Consider the following 22,354-nt stretch of genomic DNA (forward strand, 5'->3'; position numbering starts at 1 on the left):
CCTTCCCCTTCCCCTTCTCCTTCCTTCCTTCCTTCCTTCCTTCCTTCCTTCCTTCCTTCCTTCCCTCCTTCCCTTCCTCCCTCCCTCCCTTCTTCCTTTCTTCCTTCCCTCCTTGCTTCCTTCCTTTTTTTCCTCTCTGTTCATCCACTTTTATAGAGAACTGTGCATTCCTTAAAGGCAGGGACTGTGTCCTATTTGGCTTCATAGCTGAAGAAACAAGCACCATATCTTGTTCTTGATAGAGACAGAAATCAGGATGTTCTTCATGAATTCTCAGATCCCTACTACTGTGAGCCTACTGGGGGTGGGGAGTAAATAGTGTTCCTTTTTAAATTCCTAGTGTCTAGTATAGCATCTGACACATATGAGATCCAGAAATTACATCTGAGTTAAATGCACAAGCAAGTATGTTCAGTATATGTAGAAATAAAGCACTGAATTCAAGTGTCATAATTACTTTTGAAAACTATTTCATTTCTAAATTTTGTTACACTGTTGGCTTTTCATCTTTGTTTGTTTGAGACAGGGTACCATTCTTTCACTTAAGCTAGAGTGCAGTGGTGTGATCAGAGCTCACTGCAGCCTCAACCTACTGGGCTCAGGTGATCCTCCTGCCTCAGTCTCCCTAGTAGCTGGGCTGCAGGTGCACACCACCACGCCTGACTAATTTTTTCATTTATTGTAGAGACAGGATCTTACCATGTTGCCCGGGCTGGTCTGGAACTCCTGGGCTCAAGTCATCCTCCTGTGTTGGCCTCCCAAAGCGCTGGGATTATAGGCATGAGCCACCACTTCCAGCTGGCTTTTCATCTCTTGGTGGGACAAGAATTAATTAAGATATTCCTAATTTTTCTTTTTCTAGTGATTATATACAGGGATTATTCTGAGTGTGTATAATGATGAGGCTGGTCTTTGAAAGACACCTACATAAATGAGTTAATTTCCATGATTGACTTTTGTTATTTGGTTAAAAGTGAGGAGAATTTTGTATTGGCATCTGGAAAAAAGGAGAAATAATTATTTAAAAATGGGAAACAAACCTGTCCCTTGGGTACTCCCTTTTCAAAAACCAGTTGTCCATATAAGGATTTATTTCTGGACTCTCAATTCTATTCTATTGACCTGTATGTCTATCTTTATGCCAGTACTATAGTATCTTGATTACTGTAGCTTTGTGGTAAGTTTTGAAGTAGGGAAGTGTGACTTCCCCAAGTTTGTTCTCTGTTAAAATGTTTGTTTTGTTATGCTTTGCTATTCTGGGTCTTAAATTTCCATGCATGTTTTAGAATCAGCTTCTCAATTCCTGTAAAAAAGACTACTTGAATTTTGATAGAGATCGTGTTGAATCTCCAGATCAATTTGGGGAGTATTATCATCTCAACAATATGACATCTTCCAATCTATAAGCACAGGATGTCTTTTCATTTATTTAGGTCTTTTTTTAATTTCTTTTGGGATTTTTTTTTTTTTTTTTTTGGGGTTTTTTTTTTTTTTTTTTTTTTTTAGACAGAGTCTCGCTCTGTCACCCAGGCTAGAGTGTAGTGGCGAGAAATCGGCTCACTACAAGCTCCGCCTCCTGGGTTCACACCATTCTCCTGCCTCAGCCTCCCGAGTAGCTGGGACTACAGGCGCCTGCCACCACGCCCGGCTAATTTTTTGCTTTTTTACTAGAGACGGGGTTTCACTGTGTTAGCCAGGATGGTCTCGATCTCCTGATCTTATGATTCACCTGCCTCGGCCCCCCAGAGTGCTGAGATTACAGGCGTGAGCCACTGTGCCTGGCTTCTTTTGGGAATGTTTTCAATGTACACATTTTGCAGTTCTTTTGTTAAATTTATTCCTAAGTATTTTATTCTTTTTGATGCTATTATAAATTGAATTGTTTCCTTAATTCCATTTGCAGATTGTTCATTGCCAGTTGATAGCAATGTATTTGATGTTTGTATGTTGCTTTTGTATTCTATGACCTTGCCACACTCATTTTTTCATTCTAATAGTTTTTGGTAGATTCCTTAGAATTTTCTATATAAACAATTGTGTCATATGCAAATAGAGATAGTTTTACTTCTTCCATTTCAATCTTCTTGCCTTTCATTTCTTTTTCTTGCCTCATTGCTAGAGATAATTTTGAAAAGTAAATTGAATGCTTACTTTGTTCTCTGGAAAATTGTAAAACTTGTTTATCATTTTTTTTTTTTTTTGAAAAGTAAGACATGCTCTCTTAGTCTAAACATCTTCCAATCCTGAAGAGGATTTTTTTTTTCATGTGCTTATCGGACATTTGTACTTTTTTAGTACATTTCTTTTTATATTACATATCTATATGTATTATTTCAGTTTCTTGTATTAATTTGTTAGACCTCTTTATATGTTAAGAATAATAACCTTTTGGCTGTGAAATAAATTACTAACATATTGCCTTAGTTTGCTGTTATTTCATTGATATTATGTATTGTATTTCTATGTAATCATATGTATGTATGTATTGTAATCATATGTATGTATGTAATCATATGTATGTATGTATGTAAATGTATTGTATTTCTATGTAATCATACACAGCAGTCCTTTAATCTAGGGATCTGTGGTGTGTATCAGGCCTAGGGGTGTTCCCTCCCCCATCTCTTAAATTATACAACTATTTACCCATGCTTTTCGTGTCTTTTCGTAAGTGCTCTATTTTTGAGAGTAGACATTAGAATACCAATACCCTAGCTCGGATATTTGATTCTGTAAGCCTTCATGATAAATTCGTTGGACTTCCATTACGTAGGAAAAATGAGTTGTCTGTTGCCTCTTGAGGCGACACTTCCTGACGCCATCTTGCCCCGTGGCAACAGCTCAAAAAATTCTCCCAGATGGAGGCTCAGCAGCTTGCCTTGCAGTCAATTTCCTCTGAGAGAACGCCACCTTTGCTGACTCCAGTCACAAATACAATCCAATTAAAAGCTATTATGTTAATGTGAATAGAGCGGGAGATAAAACAAGACAGTAAAATGTTTCATTTAGGCCCAAATGAGCTGATTTCTCAGGGCATAAAGAATCCCCATTAGGTTGGTTGCCGCAGTGACACAAGAAACATGCAAACCAGGCTGCTGATTAAAATCTGGGAAAGCGAGATAAAAGGTTTATCGCTGTGACAAGGGCTGGTTGATGGACTATTAGATGACGCATTTGTATGTTTGCTTTAAAACCTTTCGGCTTCTGTCATGCATTGTCATTGAAAAAACTGCGCTTTTCCGTTAAGTTCTTATAGTGCTTACCTGGGAAACAGAATTGATGTATTCTTAGGAAAGTGGCAGCATGATTTGTCTGAGCACGTAACATTTTGTGTATTTGATGAAGGTGGCCTGAATTTGGAAGTTAGAGCAGTCAAAGAAGTTGAATCCTTTCTCAGGATCATTAAATTTAGTGAGCTAGTATGACTTGTGGAGGGTAAAATCTGCATTGAAGAATGAAAGAAGTAGAGTTTAGAAGATCACATTTTTTCTCTCTAAATTTTACATCATTGCTATTGGTTTGGAAGAAACATTGGAGTTTTTTGTAACTGAGGTCTAATGAAATAAATTCAATATGATGATGTTACTTCTAAGATCATTCATTTTTGGGTCTCTTATGTAACCCTAATTCTATAAGATTACAATTTCCGGTAGGTTAATGAAACAGGTTTGTCATGGCACAGCCTATTTTATTATGTAACATTAAAAAATATTTTCTATTTACTTCCATCTTCTTATGGCTCCTAAGAGTAAGATATCCTAAGCACAGTAGCTGGCATTGGGGAGGGGACTACAGTTGTTTGCCAAAGTCCATGTTTACCTTTCTTCCATTTGTCATAGAAGTACCAAGCACATGGCTGGCTGACTAGAATACATTTCCCAGCATCCCTTGTGTCAGGTGAGTCCCCAATACTAAGTTCCAGACAGTCAAATGCTAGTGAGAATGAGTGTGCTTCTTCCAGTTCAGACCCAACCGGGCTTCCCACATTTGGTCCTCCAAGTTCTGTCCCATTCGGTCTGACTGTGCTGTTGAGCTCCATCCAAGATGACTTTGGAAGCTGTATATTGAAGATGGAAGAGCCACTGTCAGCCTAAGTCCTGGAACAATCCGTTAAACGAGGGACACTTTGTGGACATGACTACAACCCCCAGCCTGTTTCATGAGCAAGAAACAAGTTTCTGTTATTTTTGAGTGTTTCTTGGTTAGGTCTATGAGTTATAATCCCAACTCATATGGCTTTATCTCCAGTTTATCAATGAGTCAAAAGTAAGATGGGGCCGGGTGTGGTGTCTCACTCCTATAATCCTAGCATTTTGGGAGGCTAAGGCTGGTGGGTCATTTGAGCTTAGGGGTTAAAAGCCTGAGAAACAGCTAGACCGTGTCTCTACTAAAATTCAAAAAAATTATCCAGGCATGGTGGCATGCATCTGTAGTCCCAGATACTAGGGAGGCTGAGGTGGGAGGATCACTTGAGCCTGGGAAGTTGAGGCTGCAGTGAGCTGTGACTGAGCCACTGCACTCCAGCCTGAGTGACAGAGCGAGATCCTGTCTCAAAACCAAAACCTCAACAAACAACAAAAGGAAGTAAAGTTTGGGAGGCCAAAGTGGATGGATCACCTGAGGTCAGGAGTTTGAGAGCAGGTTGGCCAACTTGGCGAAACCTTGTCTCTACTACAAACACAAAAATTAGTCGGGCGTGGTGGTACACGCCTGTAATTCCAGCTACTCGGGAGACTGAGACAGGAGAATGGCTTGAACCCAGGAGGCAGAGGTTGCAGTGAGCCGAGATCGTGCCCCTGCACTCCAGCCTGGGCAACAGAGTGAGACTCCGTCTCAGAAAAAAAAAAAAGGAGGTAAAATGATCTTGTGACTCACCTCTTGTTCCACAGTGCTCTTCCTATGAGGACTTTATTTCTAAAAATCCTGCACCCCATTACTTTCATTCTTTTAAAACCCCAATGAAACAAGTGTAAGATGGTGTCTGGAATAAAGTCTGATTCACTGGTCTTTATGTGGCTCACATTCCTGATATTCTTGGTAGAGCAATGACTCATTTTACTTTTAAAAGTAAGGGTTTTTTTGTTTGTTTTTGTTTTTTTAAAGAATTGTGAGGTATACTCAGACAAGTATATTGTGATTCTATTCAGGTGGCAAGAAAATCATTTTTGTGTGACAATAATTTTTTCAATGAAAAAATTTTGGAATAAAAACATTTGGTAGAAGTTACTTATTTTGCTCATGAGAGCTAAAGTGGCAAAACCTCAATGATTTTTCTCCATGTTCAAGGTTTCTTAGGTTCCTGTTTCCTTGACTTTTTTTCTTTCTGAAAAGCACTGTGTTTTATGTCATGGCTCAGCATCAAAGGATCTCATTTTCTTATTTTAAAATATTTGTAATTAAAATGATACTTACAGTGCAAATGTAATTTTTTTTTTTGTCTTACAACACTTATAAAACGAAATAGTAAGTCATGGATCTCACTTCCATATCAATGCCATGTCAACTCTTACAAAAAATAAGTATTTTCAACATTATTTGTAGAAACAACCATAGCAGGCCGGGCGCGGTGGCTCAAGCCTGTAATCCCAGCACTTTGGGAGGCCGAGACGGGCAGATCACGAGGTCAGGAGATCGAGACCATCCTGGCTAACACGGTGAAACCCCGTCTCTACTAAAAAATACAAAAAAAAAAAAAAAAAAAAAAAAAAAAAAAAAAAAACTGGCCGGGCGAGGTGGCGGCGCCTGTAGTCCCAGCTACTCAGGAGGCTGAGGCAGGAGAATGGCGGGAACCCGGGAGGCGGAGCTTGCAGTGAGCTGAGATCCGGCCACTGCACTCCAGCCTGGGCGACAGAGCGAGACTCCCTCTCAAAAAAAAAAAAAAAAAAAAAAAAAAAAAGGAAACAATCGTAGCAGTCACAGATGTATTCCTTAATTCAACAAATATTTATTGAGTACTTACCATATAGCAGGCCCTGTTCTAGGCACTATAGCTAAAGTATTGACCAGGGCAGATACATTCCCTGAAATCCTGGGATTTTCATCATATTGGGAGAGAAAAATAATACTGAAGTTAGAAAAAATATCAGATAGTAATATAGGCTCCTAAGAAATGTAAATAGGGTAAAATGATGGTGACTATAGATTAGGAGGTTGAGGAAGAACTTTCTGAGAAAGAGATATATAAATTAGGACCCGAATAATGAAAAGGAAACAATTTTGTAAAGATTATTAGGCGGGTCGCCCAAATAAAAGAGCTAGCGCCATGATCTGGAGAAAAGAATAGGCTTGCTTATTCAGCAACAAGCAAGCAAGCCTCATAAAAGACGAGAAAAAATGGCAGAAGATGAAGTTTGAGGTGTAAGTAGGCGCCAGTTCATGGTAACCTATGGTCAGGAGTTTGGGTTTTATAGTTATCGTGATGGACTTTACAAGTCTTGAATTAGCAGGGTGGTATACTTCGTTTTAGGCTTTGAAAAGATCTAGCTTGCACTGGGGAGAAAGTTTGCAAGGTGGGGAGGCATACAGAATGGTTACCTTGAAGGCTTTGGAGTCTGCCAAATTTTGGGTTGAATTCTACTTTACTTGAGTAACTCTAATCAGGTGATTAAGACGTTTAAGTCCCAGTTTTATCACTAAAACAAATACAGCAATTTCCCAGGTAGGTCATTGGAAGAATGAAATGAGCTATTTGATGCATATTATTTAGCATGATGATTGGTTGTTAGCAAATATTCAATAAATGGTGACGAAATTACTGTCTGTGAGCATAGAATTATAAACTAGAATTTCAAACAAATGAAATATAGGTTTACTTGAAAATATTAGCATTGTCTTTTATTTATTTAATTTATCAAACTAGGAAAATATGGGGATAGTGTTGAGAAAGGGAAATTTAAAAAATGAGAAAAAAATTAACTCTCTTTTCTTTCAAAAAAGAAAGGATAAAAAACTTTTAAAAGTAATTTTAATATAATAGAGTGAAGAGGAAGAAATACAAATGAGAAAGGCTACTAACTATGCTGAAATAATCAAGTAACTGTTGAATGTTTACTGCAATACCAACCATAATACTAAATGCTTTATCTACATTATTTCATTGAATACTTGCAGCCATACTGTGAAATAAGTCTGATTTTGTTGATTATGTTCATATTACAAATGAGAAAACAGAAGAGCATTTAGTGGCTTGTCCTAAAGTTAATAAGTGACTGGATTGGATTCAAACTCAGACACCTGGTTTCACATAATTCTACTTCTTGTTTCTGATGTGAATGTCTGTTATTTTTCTTTCTTGCCTAATTGTTCTGTCTAGGACATCCAGTACTATGTTAAGTAGAACTGGCAAGCATGGGCAACCTTGTCTTGTTCTTGACCTTAGGGGAAAAGTTTTCTACTTCTAGAGGTGAGTATGATCTTAGCCGTGGGCTTCTCGTATATGATCTTTATTATATTGAGGTGCATTCTTTCTATACAAAATGTATTGAGAGTTTTTATCATGAAATAAGGTCAAATTCCATCAAATGCTTCATCTGCATTTATTGAGATGATTATATGATTTTTATCCTTCATTCTGTTAATGTGCTGTATCACATTTATTAATTTACTTACGTTGAACCATTCTTTTATCCTAAGGATAAATGCTACTTGATCACGTTGTATAATCCTTTGATGTACTGTTGAATTCAGTTTGCTTACGTTTTGTTGAGTTTTTTTGCATCTATGTTCATCAAGGATATTGGTGAGTAGTTTTCTTTTCTTGTAGTGTCCTTGTCTGCTTCGGTATCAGGGTAATGCTGGTCTTGTAAAATGAGTTTGGAAGTGTTCTCTTTAACTTTTCAGAAGAGTTTGAGAAGGATTCGTATTAGTTCTTTTTTAAATGCTTGGTAAAATTCATCAGCGAAGTCATCTGGTTTTTTGTTGTTGTTTTGGAAGATTTTAATGACTGTTTCAGTCTTCTTCCTAGTTATAGGTGTATTCAGATTTTCTATTTCTTCATGATTCAACCTTGTTAGCTTGTACGTGTCTAGGAATTCATACATTTCTTCCAGGTCATCTAACTTGTTGAGGTACAATTCTTCATAGTAGTTTATTATGATCCTTCACATTTCTGTGATATCAGTTGTAATGTCTTTTTCACTTATATATGTTTGTCGTGTGTGTGTGTGTTCGTGCGTAAGAGACAGGGTCATGCTCTGTCACCCCGGCTGAAATGCAGTGGTGCAATCATAGCTCACTGCAACCTTGAACTCCTGGGCTCAAGCAATTCTCCTGCCTCAGTGTCCCAAGTAGCTGGGACTACGGTCACATACCACCGTACCTGGCTAGTTTTAAAATTTTTTCTGTAGAGACAAGATGTCACTCTGTTGCCCAGGTTAGTCTCAAACTTCTGGCCTCAAGCTATCCTCCAACCTCAGCCTCCCAAAGTACTGGGATGATATACCTGAGCGATTGTACCCAACCAGTCTTTTCTCTTTTTTTCTTAGTCTAGCCAAAGGTTTAGCGATTTTATTTTATTTTTTTTAAATCAGCTCATGGATTTGTTGATCTTTATTATTGGTTTCCTCATCTCTATTCTATTTATTTCTGTTCTGAGCTTTGTTCCTTCCTTTTTCTGCTAACTTTGGGTTTAAGTTTTTCTTCTTTTACTAGTTCCTTAAGCTGTAGTGTTGGGTTGTTTATTAGATATGACTTTTTCCTAATGTAGGCATTTATTTTATAAACTTTTCTCTTAGAGCTGATTAGCTGGATTTATGTTTTGGTATGTTGTATTTCCATTTTTGTCTCATGACATGTTGTAATTTCTGTTTTAATTTATTTTTTGACCCATTGGTTGTTCAGGAGAGTGTTGCTTAAGTTATGCTATTTGTGAATTTTCTGTTTTTCCTCTTGTTATTAGTTTCTAGTGTCATACTATTGGGGTAAAAAATATTTGATATAATTTCAATTTTCCTAAATTTGTGAAGACTCATTTTGTGACCTAACATATGATCTGCACTAGAGATTGTTCGATGTGTGGTTAAGAAGAATATGTATTTTGTTGCTGTAGGATGGAATGTTCTGTGTACGTCTATTAGGTCCATTTGGCCTAAAGTGCAGTTCAAGTTTAATATTTCTTTATTGATTATCTCTTTGGATGATCCATTACCAAAAGTGAGATATTGAGGCTCCCTATTATTATTGCATTGTCTGTTTTTGCCTTCATGTCTATTAATATTTGGTTAATATAGTTAGGTCCTCTGGTTTGGGGTGCATATATAATTATTATATCCTCCAGATAAATTGACCTCTTTATCTTAATATAATGACCTTTTTTGTCTTGCTATAGTTTTTGACTTAAAGTCTATTGTGTCTGATATGAGTATAGCTATCCCAACTCTCTCTGGTTTCCATTTGCATAGAATTCCTTATTCCATAGTTTTATTTTCAGCCTATGTGTATCCTTAAAGCTGAAGCAAGTCTGTTGTAGACAGCACATAGTTGGGCTCCAAAAAGTAATGATAATACAATATATATATTGCATTGATATTTGTATTTTACATATATATATATATATATAGAGAGAGAGAGAGAGAGAGGGAGAGAGAGAGAGAGAAGGAGAGAAAGAGACAGAGAAGAGAGAGAGAGAGATGGAGTCTCTCAGCACACAGCAACCTCTGCCTGCCAGGTTCAAGCAATTCTCCTGCCTCAGCCTCCAGAGTAGTTGGGATTACAGGCACGGGCCACCACACTTATCTCATTTTTCATATTTTTGGTAGAGTGGGTGTCTCACCTTGTTGGCCAGGCTGGTCTTGAACTCCTGACCTCAAGTGATCCACCTGCCTTGGCCTCCCAAAATGCTGGGATTACAGGCATGAGCCACTACACAAGCCCTAAAAAAAATTATCTATTAGGTCATTCTATGCCTTTTGATTAGAGATTTGATCATTTACATTTAAAGTATTTATTAGTAGGTAGGATCTTACTATTGCCATCTTGTTAATTGTTTTCTGGCTGTCTCGTAGTTATTTTGTTCCCCTTTTCCTCTCTGACTGTTTTCTTTGTGAATTGATTATTCACGGTTGTATACTTTGATTCCTTTCTTTTATCTTTTATGTATCTACTGCAGGTTTTAGCCTTTTGATTACCATAAGGCCTACTTAAAACATCTTCTAGCTATAACAGTATATTTTAAACTGATAACAACTTAACTTTGATCATATACAAAAATTCTACCCTTTTACTTCCCCCTGCCTCAGATTATGTCTTTGATGTCACAATGTGCATCTTTTTATGATATATTGTGTATTCATTAAGAAATTATTGTAGCTAAGGATACTTTGAATACCTTTGTACTTTAACCTTTAACCTAGATGTAAGTGATGTACACACTACCAACACATATTAGAATATTTTGAACTTGACTTTATACTTTCCTTTACCAGCGAGTTTTATACTTTCATATATTTTTGTGTTACTAGTGGACATCCTTTTATTTCAGCTTGAAACTGAACTTCCTTTATCATTTATTGTAAGGGAGGTCTAATGATAGTGGACTTCATTAGCTTTTGTTTGTCTGGGGAAGTGTTTTCTCTCCTTCAATTCTGAAGGACAGTTTTGCTGAGCAAAGTATTTTGGTTGGCAGTTTCTTTCCTTTCAGTAGTTTGAATATATTTTTCTGCTCTCTCCTGGTTTATAAGTTTTCTACTGGTAAATTCACTGATTGTGTCATTGGGGTTCTCTTGTATGAGATGATATTTTTTTCCCTTGCTGCTTTCAAAATTCTCTTTCTGTCTATGATTTTTGACAGTTTAATTATAATGTGTCTTACTGAAGTCCTCTTGGGGTTCAGTCTGTATGAGGCCCTATGAACTTCATACACCTGGATGTTCATATCTCTATCCAGATGTGGGAAGTTTTCAGCCATCACTTCTTTAACAAAATTTGTGACCCTTTTCTCTCTCTTTTCCTTCTTCAACTCCCAAAATGCAAATATTGTTTGCTTTATGGTATACAATAATCATGTAGCCTCTCTTCACTCTTTTTCACTGTTTTTTTTTTTTCTCTCTTCTAACTGGGTAACTTCACATGGCAAGTCTTCAAGTTTAGATTCTTTCCTCTGCTTGATCAAGTCTGCTGCTCTGCTGCATTTTTTATTTCATCCAATATATTCTTCAGCTCAGGAAATTTTTTATATTCTATTTTTCTGTTGAACTTCTCATTTTGTTCATATAATTCTACTTCTTGTTTCTGATTTGAATGTCTGTTCTTTTTCTTTCTTACCTAATTGTTCTGGCTAGGACATCCAGTACGATGTTATTGTTTTCCTGGCTTGTTTTCCTGGTTTCAGTGACTTATCTGTCCATGCTATCTTATAGCTTACTGGGTTTCTATCTTATAGCTTACTGGGCTTTTAAAAATACTTATTTGGAATTCTTTGGCAATTCATAAATCCCCATTGTTGGAAACTGGTCATTGGAAAATTACTGTGTTCTTCTGGCGATGTCATATTTTCTTGATTTCTCACTTCTTATAGCCTTGCATCGATATTTGCATATTTGATTGAGTGCACCTTTCCAAGGTGCTTTCCAGTGCTTATGAACTGGTTTTGTTGGAGAAAGTCCACCTGAGGGTGGGCACAAGGGTACTAGCAGAGTGAGGTGTGGCAGTTCTAGCTCTGGGAAGGGCCTGTGGCAAACTCCCTGTGCATCTTTGTCAGCCGAGATCAGCATTGGTGAAGATTGCAAGAGTTTTCAACAAACAAGGCTGTGGGCATCCACAGCAGCAGTAAGGGATCTTCAATAGCAAAGGGTGCTAGGGACCCCCGATGTCTTTTTCTTCTACAGGGGATATCATGTCTGAAGGGATCTTTCTTGATATCAGGTCTAGCTTGCAGGTTTCCTTATTGCAATAGTGGCACTGTTTGACTGTTTGAGCTGCTGGCACCTGTGCAGTAGCCACAGAGCCAGGTTTGGAGCACAGGTATGCATGAAGCCAAGTTCTGAAGTGCAGGTACACATGAAATAGGCACAGTTCTGAAGTCAGGGGCATGTGTGGGGTTGCAGGGGTGACATCCCTCATTCCAGGGCAGTGTGACAGTAGCTCATTCTGGGGGAGCATGGAGTAGAATTATCTCTCTTTCTTTGAAGTCTGTGGTAGCAATGGCTGTTGTTTACCCAGTGGTGAAACCTGCCAGTGCCCCCTGCAGAGTAGGCTGCTGGTGTTTGCTACCCAAATTCTGCATTTTACTTTTGTTTGATGATACCTATTAGCTTTTGCTAATATTTTAATTGCACAGCTTCTACTTTGTTTTACTAGCACACTGTTAATGCAAAGTGGTAATCATCCCTGGTAAGGAGCCACCGGTGGAAAATGCAGAACAAGGCAGAGGAGGCCCTAGTATGGATCCAACCTATGGATAACTGTCTGAGAACATCTGTGCTCAGCTTCTTTGGTATATTGGCTAGCAGTGTTTGACATGAGGCATTTAGTGTGGGAGCTGGCCAAAGACACATTTGGTGAGAAATACTGACCGCCAGAATAAAGCTCATGGAATCGTTCCGGATTAGATTTGAGTCAACGCACTCATTCAAAATGATTTGCTGAGCAAAAAATATATACAATGAATTTTTCTAGACATTCCATAGCAATACATTCAGTAAGATATGCTAGGTACAACGTCGTTGCGTTGAAGTTGATGAATATCAGGTAAAGGAAATATTCATACTACTAGATGGAATTTCAAAGGATCTTAAGAGCTGTATGAAAAAGAGCTAAAGAGGCTTGGAAAAACAAGAGGTCCCATCCAGTTGAGTGTGATGGTTGGTGTATGTGTAAATAATTATTTTAAGTTGAACTTTTGTTTTCAGAGATGGAGTCTCATTGTGTTGCACAGGCTGAACTCAAATTCATGCCATCCTCCTGCCTCAGCCTCCTGAGTAGCTAAGGCTACAGCTTCAAGCCACTGTGCCTGGCTGGAAATAAATGTTTGAGAATGCATACTCTGAGGATGTTCTCAAGAGAATACACAAAGGTAAAGAGGGACTCCAGGCATACATACTTTTTTCCTTTTCTCCCCACTGCATTGCCTAAACCTGAGAAAACACCTTTCTAAAGCTTCTGTCTTGTTAAAACGTAGCCTCTTGAGTGTGGTCTGAAACAGTGGAATATTTCGTTCTGTACTTGCAATGAAAAACATAACTAGGAAATATGTAACTTTGGACATTTTAATATTTACTGTAGTATGTAGTTAATATTTATTATTCAAAATATCAGTGTACATTGTGTAAGCTTTATTCTAGGGCGTAGGTGACCACTGTGTACCCGTGTTGATAGTTTTTTAGCAGAGCGCGGTGGTACTAGCACACTGGGCTGGTTACTGATAGATCTTGGGACACTGTTCCGGTTTCAGAGTCACATGCAAAGCCTGCTTTGTAAAGTCCTCAAATAATGTGAGCTAGGTAAAAATACAGCTTCCTTTGACTCTACTAATCACATAATAACAGGACATAGTCAGTTTTAAGGCTGGAATGTGATACTTGCAAATTGCTTCACAAAAGGCCAATTGTCTCTTTTGGGATTTGGGCCACTGTTTTAACAAGTTAGCCTCAATGTGCATTCTAACTGCCCAGCCACGGACTGCTAATCTCACTCCACCACTGAAACAAGACCCAGTTTTGTAATTTGTATCAAAATGGGAAAGGACCACAGGCCTGTAGGTTTTTATGTGGTTCACCTCCTGTCAAAGGGATGGGGAATTTGTGGATTTCCTGAAAAAAACTGGGCGTGGAAAGAAAGAAGAGAAGGCACCAAGCCGCCAACTAAGAAGTGGTGCAATGTATTTGATGACAGTGCAGAGGAAAATAAAAGGCATGCAGAGAAGGAAACCTAAACTGTCCAAAATTTCCACTGAGTGTTTAGGGCAAGGAGTAAATGGCTAAGAGCCATAATAGGGTGATATATACCATACAATTGAAGAGGATGAGCTACTCTTTGCCCCAGTCACCTAACTTTGGCTTCGCTCCTCGAACTTGCTTAGGGTATCTCTTACAGAGTAGCTGTACTCTATCGCGTATCTATTATAGTCATAGAATGTTAGATCTGGAAGAGGCATTGGAGATCACCTGGTGACAAAGAGTTGGCAAGGCCTTGTGTGAATGCAAAGTGTCCCCTGTCTCTTTCTGTGCATGAGTAATTTTGGAAGAATTCCAGGATTATTCCAGAGCTCCAGGCAACCCAAGGATGTATCTCATGTCTTTTGCACCCTCAGAGACCTCTTGCTTGTTCTTTTTTCTTTTCTTTTTTTCTACATGTAACTTTTACTTTAAGTTCAGGGGCACATGTGCAGGTTTGTTCTATAGGTAGACTTGTGTCATGGGGGTTGGTTGTACAGATTATTTCATCACCCAGGTATTAAACCTGGTACCCATTGATTATTTTTCCTGATCCTCTCCCTCCTCTCAGCTTCCACTCTCTGGCAGGCCTCAGTGTGTGTTGTTCTCCTCTATGTGTCCATGTGTTCTCATCATTTAGCTCCCACTTATAACTGAGGACACATGGTATCTGGTTTTCTGTTCCTGTGTTAGTTTGCTAAGGATAATGGCCTCCAGCTCTGTATTAGTCTGTTCTCACATTGCTATTAATAAATACCTGAGACTGGGTAATTTATAAAAAAAAGAAAGAGGTTTAACTGACTCAAAGTTCTGTATGACCGGGGAGGCCTCAGGAAACTTACAATCATGGCAGAAGGCAGAGAAACAGCAGGCACCTTCTTCATAGGGCAGGAGGACAGAGTGAGTGCAAGCAGGGGAAATGCCTGATGCTTATAAAACTACCATGTCTCATGAGATTCACTCATGATCATAACAGCATGGGGGAAACTGCTCCCCCGATCCAGTTACCTCCACCTGGTCACACCCTTGACATATGGAGATTATAAGTCAAGATGAGATTTTGGGTGTGGACACAGCCAAACCATATTGAGCTCCATGCATGTTCTTCCAGAGGACATAATCTTGTTCTTTTTAATGGCTGCATAGTATTCCACAGTGGCCTTTTTTTGTTTTTCTGTTTTTGGTTTTTTTTTTTGACAAGCTCTCACTCTGTTGCCCAAACTGGAGTGCAGTGGCACCATCATGGCTCACTGCATCCTCAACTTTCCAGACTCAAGCAATCCTCCCACCTCAGTCTCCTGAGTAGCTGGGCCACAGGTGTGCACCACCAAGCCTGGCTAACTTTTGTATTTTTTGTAGACATAGGGTTTCACCATGTTGTCCAGGCAGCTTTCAAATTCCTGGGCTAAAGTGCTCCTTCTGCTTCAGCCTCCCAAAGTGCTGGGATTCCAGGTGTGAGCCCCTGTCCCCAGCTCCCATGCTTGTTCTGATCTACTGCTACTATGAATGAGAGAGGCTCTGTGAGACATTTTCCTTCTCCAACACTCCTTCCTCCAAAGATCCTTCCAGGAATTGAGGTACAACTGATCTTACCATGCTCTCAAACCTTTTGGAAGGCCTAATATCTGCTCCTTTTGCATTGAGACCCGAGCCAGGTGCTGCTAATGGTGCTCACAGTAGACTCCAGGAACCTAGCCGAAATCACTGTTTTTGGATACTGTGGGTACAGAACTGGGTAAAGAGCATGCTCCCATGCCTGGCATGGTTTCACCAAAAACATCATGCCTGAACTGAGTAGATCAAACACCTTGAGAAGAATGTGAAGGCCTGTGTTTCAGGCCCCCACGCTCCTCAGCATCTTGTTGCTTAAGACAACATAACTATTGTCAGGAACATTCTAAGAACTTTCCTGCTTTTGCTGCTGAAGTTGAAGAGAAGCAAGTACAGCATTCCTAAATCGCTGCATTCCTTTTTCCTGTGTCTTGATGGATAGTGGTTTATTTTTTGGCAAGAGTGAGTTTGAAGAACTAATAAAGAAATGGCTATTTTGCCCAATGGCATAAAGATCTTTGCACACTAAAAATAAAGCAAATTTATAAAAGATTAAAAAACGAGTAGACTAAATGGACTAATTTCTCCATAAAGAATGTAATGGCTCCAGCTAGTAAAGGGATGCTCCAGCTAGTAAAGGGATGCTAACTGGAGGGAATTAGACCTGAGACTGAACAAATATTTTCCTGCCTCCAAAATATTCTTAATTCTTCTCAGCCACATATTCACCCTGGATTTATTTTCTGGTGCATGCAACAAATCACTACTTTAGCAGATTATATGATATAGTTTCGATCTGTGTCCCCCACCCAAATCTCATGTCGAATTGTAATCCCCAATGTTGGAGGGGTGCCTGGTGAGAGATTATTGGCTCTCTGGGGTGGATTTCTCATGAATGGTCTAACACCATCCCCTTGGTGCCGTTCTCATGATAGTGAGTGAGTTATTGTGAGATCTGGTTGTTTGAAAGTGTGTAGCACGTGCGCTCTCTCTCTGTATTATTCCTGCCATGTAAGATGAGTCTGCTCCTCCTTGGCCTTCTGCCATGGTTGTAAGTTTCTTGAGGCCTCCCCAGAAACTGAGCAGATGCTGGCAGTATGCTTCCTGTATAGCCTGTGGAATTGTGAGCAAACGAAACCTCTTTTCTTCATAAATTATCCTATCTCAGGTGTTTCTTTCTAGCAATATAAAAATGGACTAATACATTATATAATAAAAAATGTATTATCTCACAGTTTTCACTGGTCAAGAGTCTGGGTACAGCTTAGCTGGGTCCCCTCCTCAGGGTCCTACAAGTGTGAAATCAGAATGTCAGCCTGGTCTGTGGTCTGATAGGGACATTTCAGCCTGCGTTTAAGCCCACAGGTTGCTGGTAAAATTCAGTTTCTTGTAAAATTCTTGCTTGTAGGACTAAGGCCCTCCGCTTGCCCATCAGACCCAGTCTCTGGCCCTGTCCACATACGGCAACTTGCTTCTTCAAGGCCAGCTTCTCTGCTGTTTCAGATCTCTTTGGATTTTCGATCTCTGACTGCTAGACTGTCTTTTAAAGAGATCGCCTGATTAGGTCAGGTACACCCAGGATCATTTCCCTTTTAATGAACTCAAAGTCAATTGGTCAAGGACTTTAATTCTATCAAACTATCCCCCTTACCTTGCGATAGAACTACTCAACCATGGAGGTGATGCCGCACCAGATTCATAGGTCCTGCCCACATGCAAAGCAACAAGAGGCAGAAATCTTGAAGGCTGTCTTAGAATTCGGTTTACCACACCTTCCCAGGTCTTATCCTTGCTGATGGCATTTTAACCTCATACTTCATCCTCATCTCAACATTCACCCCACCCATGGCTCAGCAGAAGCCTCTGCTTGAAGACACTCTTCCTTTGAGGACCCAAACATGAGCTCATTCTTTCTTTGGTCTTGGGTTTTCTTTATTTTTGAGGAGAATTGTTACAAAAACAGAGTTTCACTGTGTCTGGGGACTCCTGTGTTTTAGGACAAAGAAGATACTATATTTAGTTAAACGCCTAACCTGGACTTCAAAAGGGAAGAGGGGACCATAACTTATTTGAGTTCAGGCACACCAAAGGCTAAAGCAATTTTGCACTCGATCTTGTCTTACTTCACATGGGCAAATGTATTGGGCTAGTTGTCATTACTTTTTACCTTTATTTGTTTGTTTTCCATTGCACAATGACTCAGCAAATGAGAATACCGTCAGCATGTCAGCCTGTACCACATTTGGAGGTCAGGCTCTTGACATTATGGAAAGTTCATGACCGCTTCTCAGCAAATTTCCCAGAAGAAACCTTCTGAACTCCTGCTCCTCATTCTTGAGAAATGTAAATGTTTTGTAAAATAGTTTTAGATTGTGTCATGGTTGTCAATGGCTCATAAAATTCATCCAGGATGGTTATTAGATAACATTCTCCGCTTCACCTGTTTCTGACTAAAATGGTTTGGGATGGTGTCACCGAGAGACCTGATATCCCTTAAAGCTGGGAAAACAATACATTCTCCTAGAGTGGAGTGTGTGAGTAAATGAGATGAACTTTAAATTTCTTCTGGAACCTAAAGCTGTATCTAGAATTACGCCCTTGCAGATACAAAGAAATTATGATTGTGTCATGGTGCTAAAGAAGCTGGTGTGAAAAAAGCCAGTCAGTGGTCTGTTTGGATATTTTATTTATTGAGCATCGAGTGCCTAAGTATTGCAAAATATCTTTAGCTGCTTCTACATCTATATCTGTATCTGTCGCCAACCTAAAATGTCTTTCAGAGAAAGCATCGTCTGAGTGGCTTCGGTTGCAGTTTGAAAGACAATTAGCAGTTTCTTTGGAGCCAAGAAGATTTCAAAGAAAATAATGGCTCCTAATACTCACATGTGGTCTCCTACACATATTTTTTCCTTTATCAGCTAAGTACATGATCACTGCCAGCAAAAATGCTCTTTGCTGCCAAGGTAAGTTCAACAAATGTAGCTACTCTGCTCATTCTTTCCTTTGAGATTGTAACCGTGGTGAAATATATAAAGGCAATATCTATTAATCCTCCAGCATTAAAATAGTCAATTACCTACTTTCAAGATGAATATGTTTCCTTTTTTAAATGGGGAAGAACTTGGATTTTGTGACTGTGTGGCTGACATGGCAGCTCAATAAGTTGGCAACACAAATACTCGCCTTCTGAACAAGATGTGTCTGTCTTTATTAGTATTAACTAGAATGGTAGCCTTGGCAATACCTAAAACCTGGGCTAATGTCTAGACATCGCTCTCCATGACCAGGCATAGCATGCAAATTTCTCACCATTAAAATTATTTACATGAGTTTAAAAAGATCTTTAAGCTTCTCTCTAAAACCTATAAAGGGTGTTGGAACAGTATCCTTCCAAATATTACATTGATATTACATTGTATTTGTCTATGTCTTTAAATTAACAAAGTTTTTTTATTATTAAAGCAATGCACACTCTAGATAAAAATTTCAAATAGTAAGATGCAAAAAAAGAAAAAAAAAGAAAAAAAAGTTCACTGCTTCTCAGATTCCTCTGTTCCACTACCCAGAAGCAGCCACGGTTAACTGTGTTTCTTTGCAGAAATAAAGGTCTCTCTCTTTCTCCTTCTTTCTCTCTCTCTCTCCTTTCTCTCTCTCTCTCTTCTTTCTCTCTCTCTCTCTCCTTTCTCTCTCTTTCTCTCTCTCTCTGTCTCACACACACACATGTACTGCACTCACATAAATAGTATCATATGTTTACAAGTCAAAACTCATCAGATAAGTTGTCCCTATTCATGACTCCTTTGAATGTTTCACTACAATTAAACAGACTTATTTAAATTCTAGGACTTCTCAATTTCATTCTATCCTGGTAAAGAATGTATATTCATTCAGTACAAAAATGCAGGATCATCTGAGGTTATATTCGTCAAGTTGAGATATTCCAAAGCACAGTTTAAAACCTCAAAAGTAAATCATGTATACAGTTTATCCCTCAACACTTAATCATGTCTTCCTGCTTACAAATACTGTTATCAATAATTTTAGTTTGCTAAAATCTAAATTGTAATTTTTTGTTGTTGCTTGATTTGCTTAAAGTTCTCCAACTGATTTGGAATAAAATGTAACCAAAATTTAGATGGGTAATTTACCAAAAGTTCAACACAATTGTAGAACACGTAGGTTGATTTATGAAGTGATTCTTAAAAGACACAAACATTCTGAGAATTCTATAGTGATGGCAGTAATAAAGATCAAGGATTTACTGCCATGCTAAACTGCGTGTGTGTGTGTCATCAACATCAGCTTCACCAGAAAAAAAGTTTTACTATTGCATAATATGGTAAAAGCCTTTGTAAATTTTAAGAAGTGTGGCTTACATTTCATTTGGTAGAATGTCACTGATATTGTTAATTTAGTAGGAACATAACTTTTAAAATTATAGATTTCTTAATTTAGTAAGGACATTACTTTTATCATATTATACTTCACTAAAGTTATTTGCTCTTTAGTTGTGAACTTTTCAACTGAAATTATAATGATGTTTATAATAGTAGGAAATGTTTTGCCACAAACAATATAACTTCCATCTATAAATGTCTAGAAAAACTGAACGAATTTTCAAAGTAACTGACTTTTATTGGAGCATCTTATGATGCTGGTATACCAGTTTTATTGTTTAAGTTCTTTTTTTTAGGAAGCAGATCCAAAATATTAATAGTTATCGCTTTTGTACATGTCCAAGAACACTTGGAATTCAAAATGAGCACAATTAATTTAGAAAAAGTTGTCTCATCTAAATGAAAAGTCGTGCTTCTCAGAGGGGTATGCAGGCTTACTTCCTACAGAGCAGATATGAATCCTCTGTATTAAACACAGTCTTTCCCACCTAACTACCCACATTTGAAATACCTGTTGGTGCATCTCCACAGAGTGGTGTCTTCTGTGTTTCCTATAACCATTTCATAGTGATATTACTGTGGTGATAAGAGTATGGTAGGTACATTGAATCGTTTTGTGCCAGTTACACATGTATCATCAACTACTTTTGTTAGATAGAAATTCAGTCATTCATTTTTCATGAAATATGCTCTCTCATATTTTGAACCCATTACTGCCTAAAGGGTTTATTGCAAAATATACAAGTATAGCCAAACAATAAAGCGAATCAATAATTATAGATCCACACATGGCATGATCTGAGATGATGGCAGAAGTTGGAAGTATAGAGATCTAGGTAATCTACCCTGACTGAATGTATTTCCACTATTAATACAAATGCATTGGAAATGAAAACATCCACGACAAGTGCTGAGCCATTCAGGATTCCAGGACAGCAGCCATGACCCAGGACTGCCCTGGGCAAACTGAAATGCATGGTTACTATACCTACAGTGGACGCCTATTAGTTTGTCTCCTGCTGATCTGTTTTCTTATTTTAGTAATAGTGCCTTAATTTCTTTTTCAGGAAACTGTACTTTTTCAGTCTAAGCTCCTGTGTTTCAGGTCATGGTAAATGCACTCAATGACTTCAGGGACAGGTACATAACAGAGGAGATAGCCAATTGGAATGCTGAATCTCTTAACCTCAAAGATTGGTTCAAAAATAGGAATGTGACCAAGGCCAGGTCAATCTGTACCCTCTGATAGGGAAGTGTTTGGCTGGGACTCCCAAAAAGGGAGCATGGCCTTCTTCCGGGAATGCTGGTGTCCAGCAACATGGATGCCTAGGACTCCAGATGGTTGTGCTTGTAGCTCAGTGGGAAGAACCTGCCCAAGAATAAAACCCAAGCAGAGAAAAGTAGAAGCTGAGAGATGCAGGACTAAAAGGAATAAAATAAAATCCCCGAATCCAAGAATTGCTGAAAACATTTCTTTTTCTTTTGATTCTGCTGGTTACAGGAGACAATAAATTTTACTACTACCTGTTTCAAATCTAGTTTAAATTGCATTTTCATCACTTAAAACCAAACCAACAGAAGCCGGTCTGATATAAAGCTAAGAGTGGCTATAGTGATGTCATCCACACAAAACTAACCAGGTAATTTAGTTTGTATTTATGGAAAAGCTACCTGGTTCTCCTAGGCAGTAGGAGGTGGGAGGGGAAGACTCTCTGTGTTTGGGGAGGAGTAAATGGGAGAGATGTCAAATTTGATTATGGGATAGCACCTTGAGTCAGAGGATGGGTAGGCAATAAAACATTTTTTTTCCATTATGGTGATTTGTATCCTAAAAGAATGGCTTAATAATAGAGTACCAATTGTTTCAACGGAAAATGGGTTATTTTGAAACACAAATTAAAGAAAATAAACAACTAAAAGATATCCCCCCCAACCAAAGGAAAAAGCAATGTAATCAATAACAATGAAAAAAATGGAGGAGCTATTAGAGGTTTTCAATTAAGATGTGCCTAGGTTAATACAGATGTTAACGCAGTTGTGAGTTTTTTAAACCTGAACAACAGGGATAGTGAGCAGTGGGCTTGACTTGTTGAGACTATTTTTTTAGAGAATGAAAGAAAAAAAGCGTAAGAGAAATTCCTGGTGGGTGAAGAGCAACTGTCCCCTTTAAAAGGCTTATGAAAGTAAGCTATAACAATAATAGATATTTTAAAATTTCTATTATTTTATTTCTGTGATACTTTAAATAAGGAAATGTTGGGAGCAATATAATTTCTGAATGAAGAAAACCATTGAATACATTATAGTATCTCCCTAGACTAAAATACGAAAACTCTTTTTTTTTTTAGGAGAAAATTAATGACACAACAAATGTACATAATACAATGTTAAATTAAAATAATTAGGTCCAAAATATGTAAACATGTTTGATTTTCATGAGAAATAATTATTAATAAGTTTAGAGTCCACCTCTGAAAGGTGAGATAATTAGTGCTTTTTTCTTTCCTAATTATAATTTTTCTGTATTTCATATTTTCT

This window comes from Rhinopithecus bieti, unplaced genomic scaffold (genome assembly GCF_001698545.2).
Source record: "Rhinopithecus bieti isolate Rb0 unplaced genomic scaffold, ASM169854v2 scaffold_13900, whole genome shotgun sequence".
In the NCBI taxonomy this organism is placed as follows: Eukaryota; Metazoa; Chordata; class Mammalia; order Primates; family Cercopithecidae; genus Rhinopithecus; species Rhinopithecus bieti.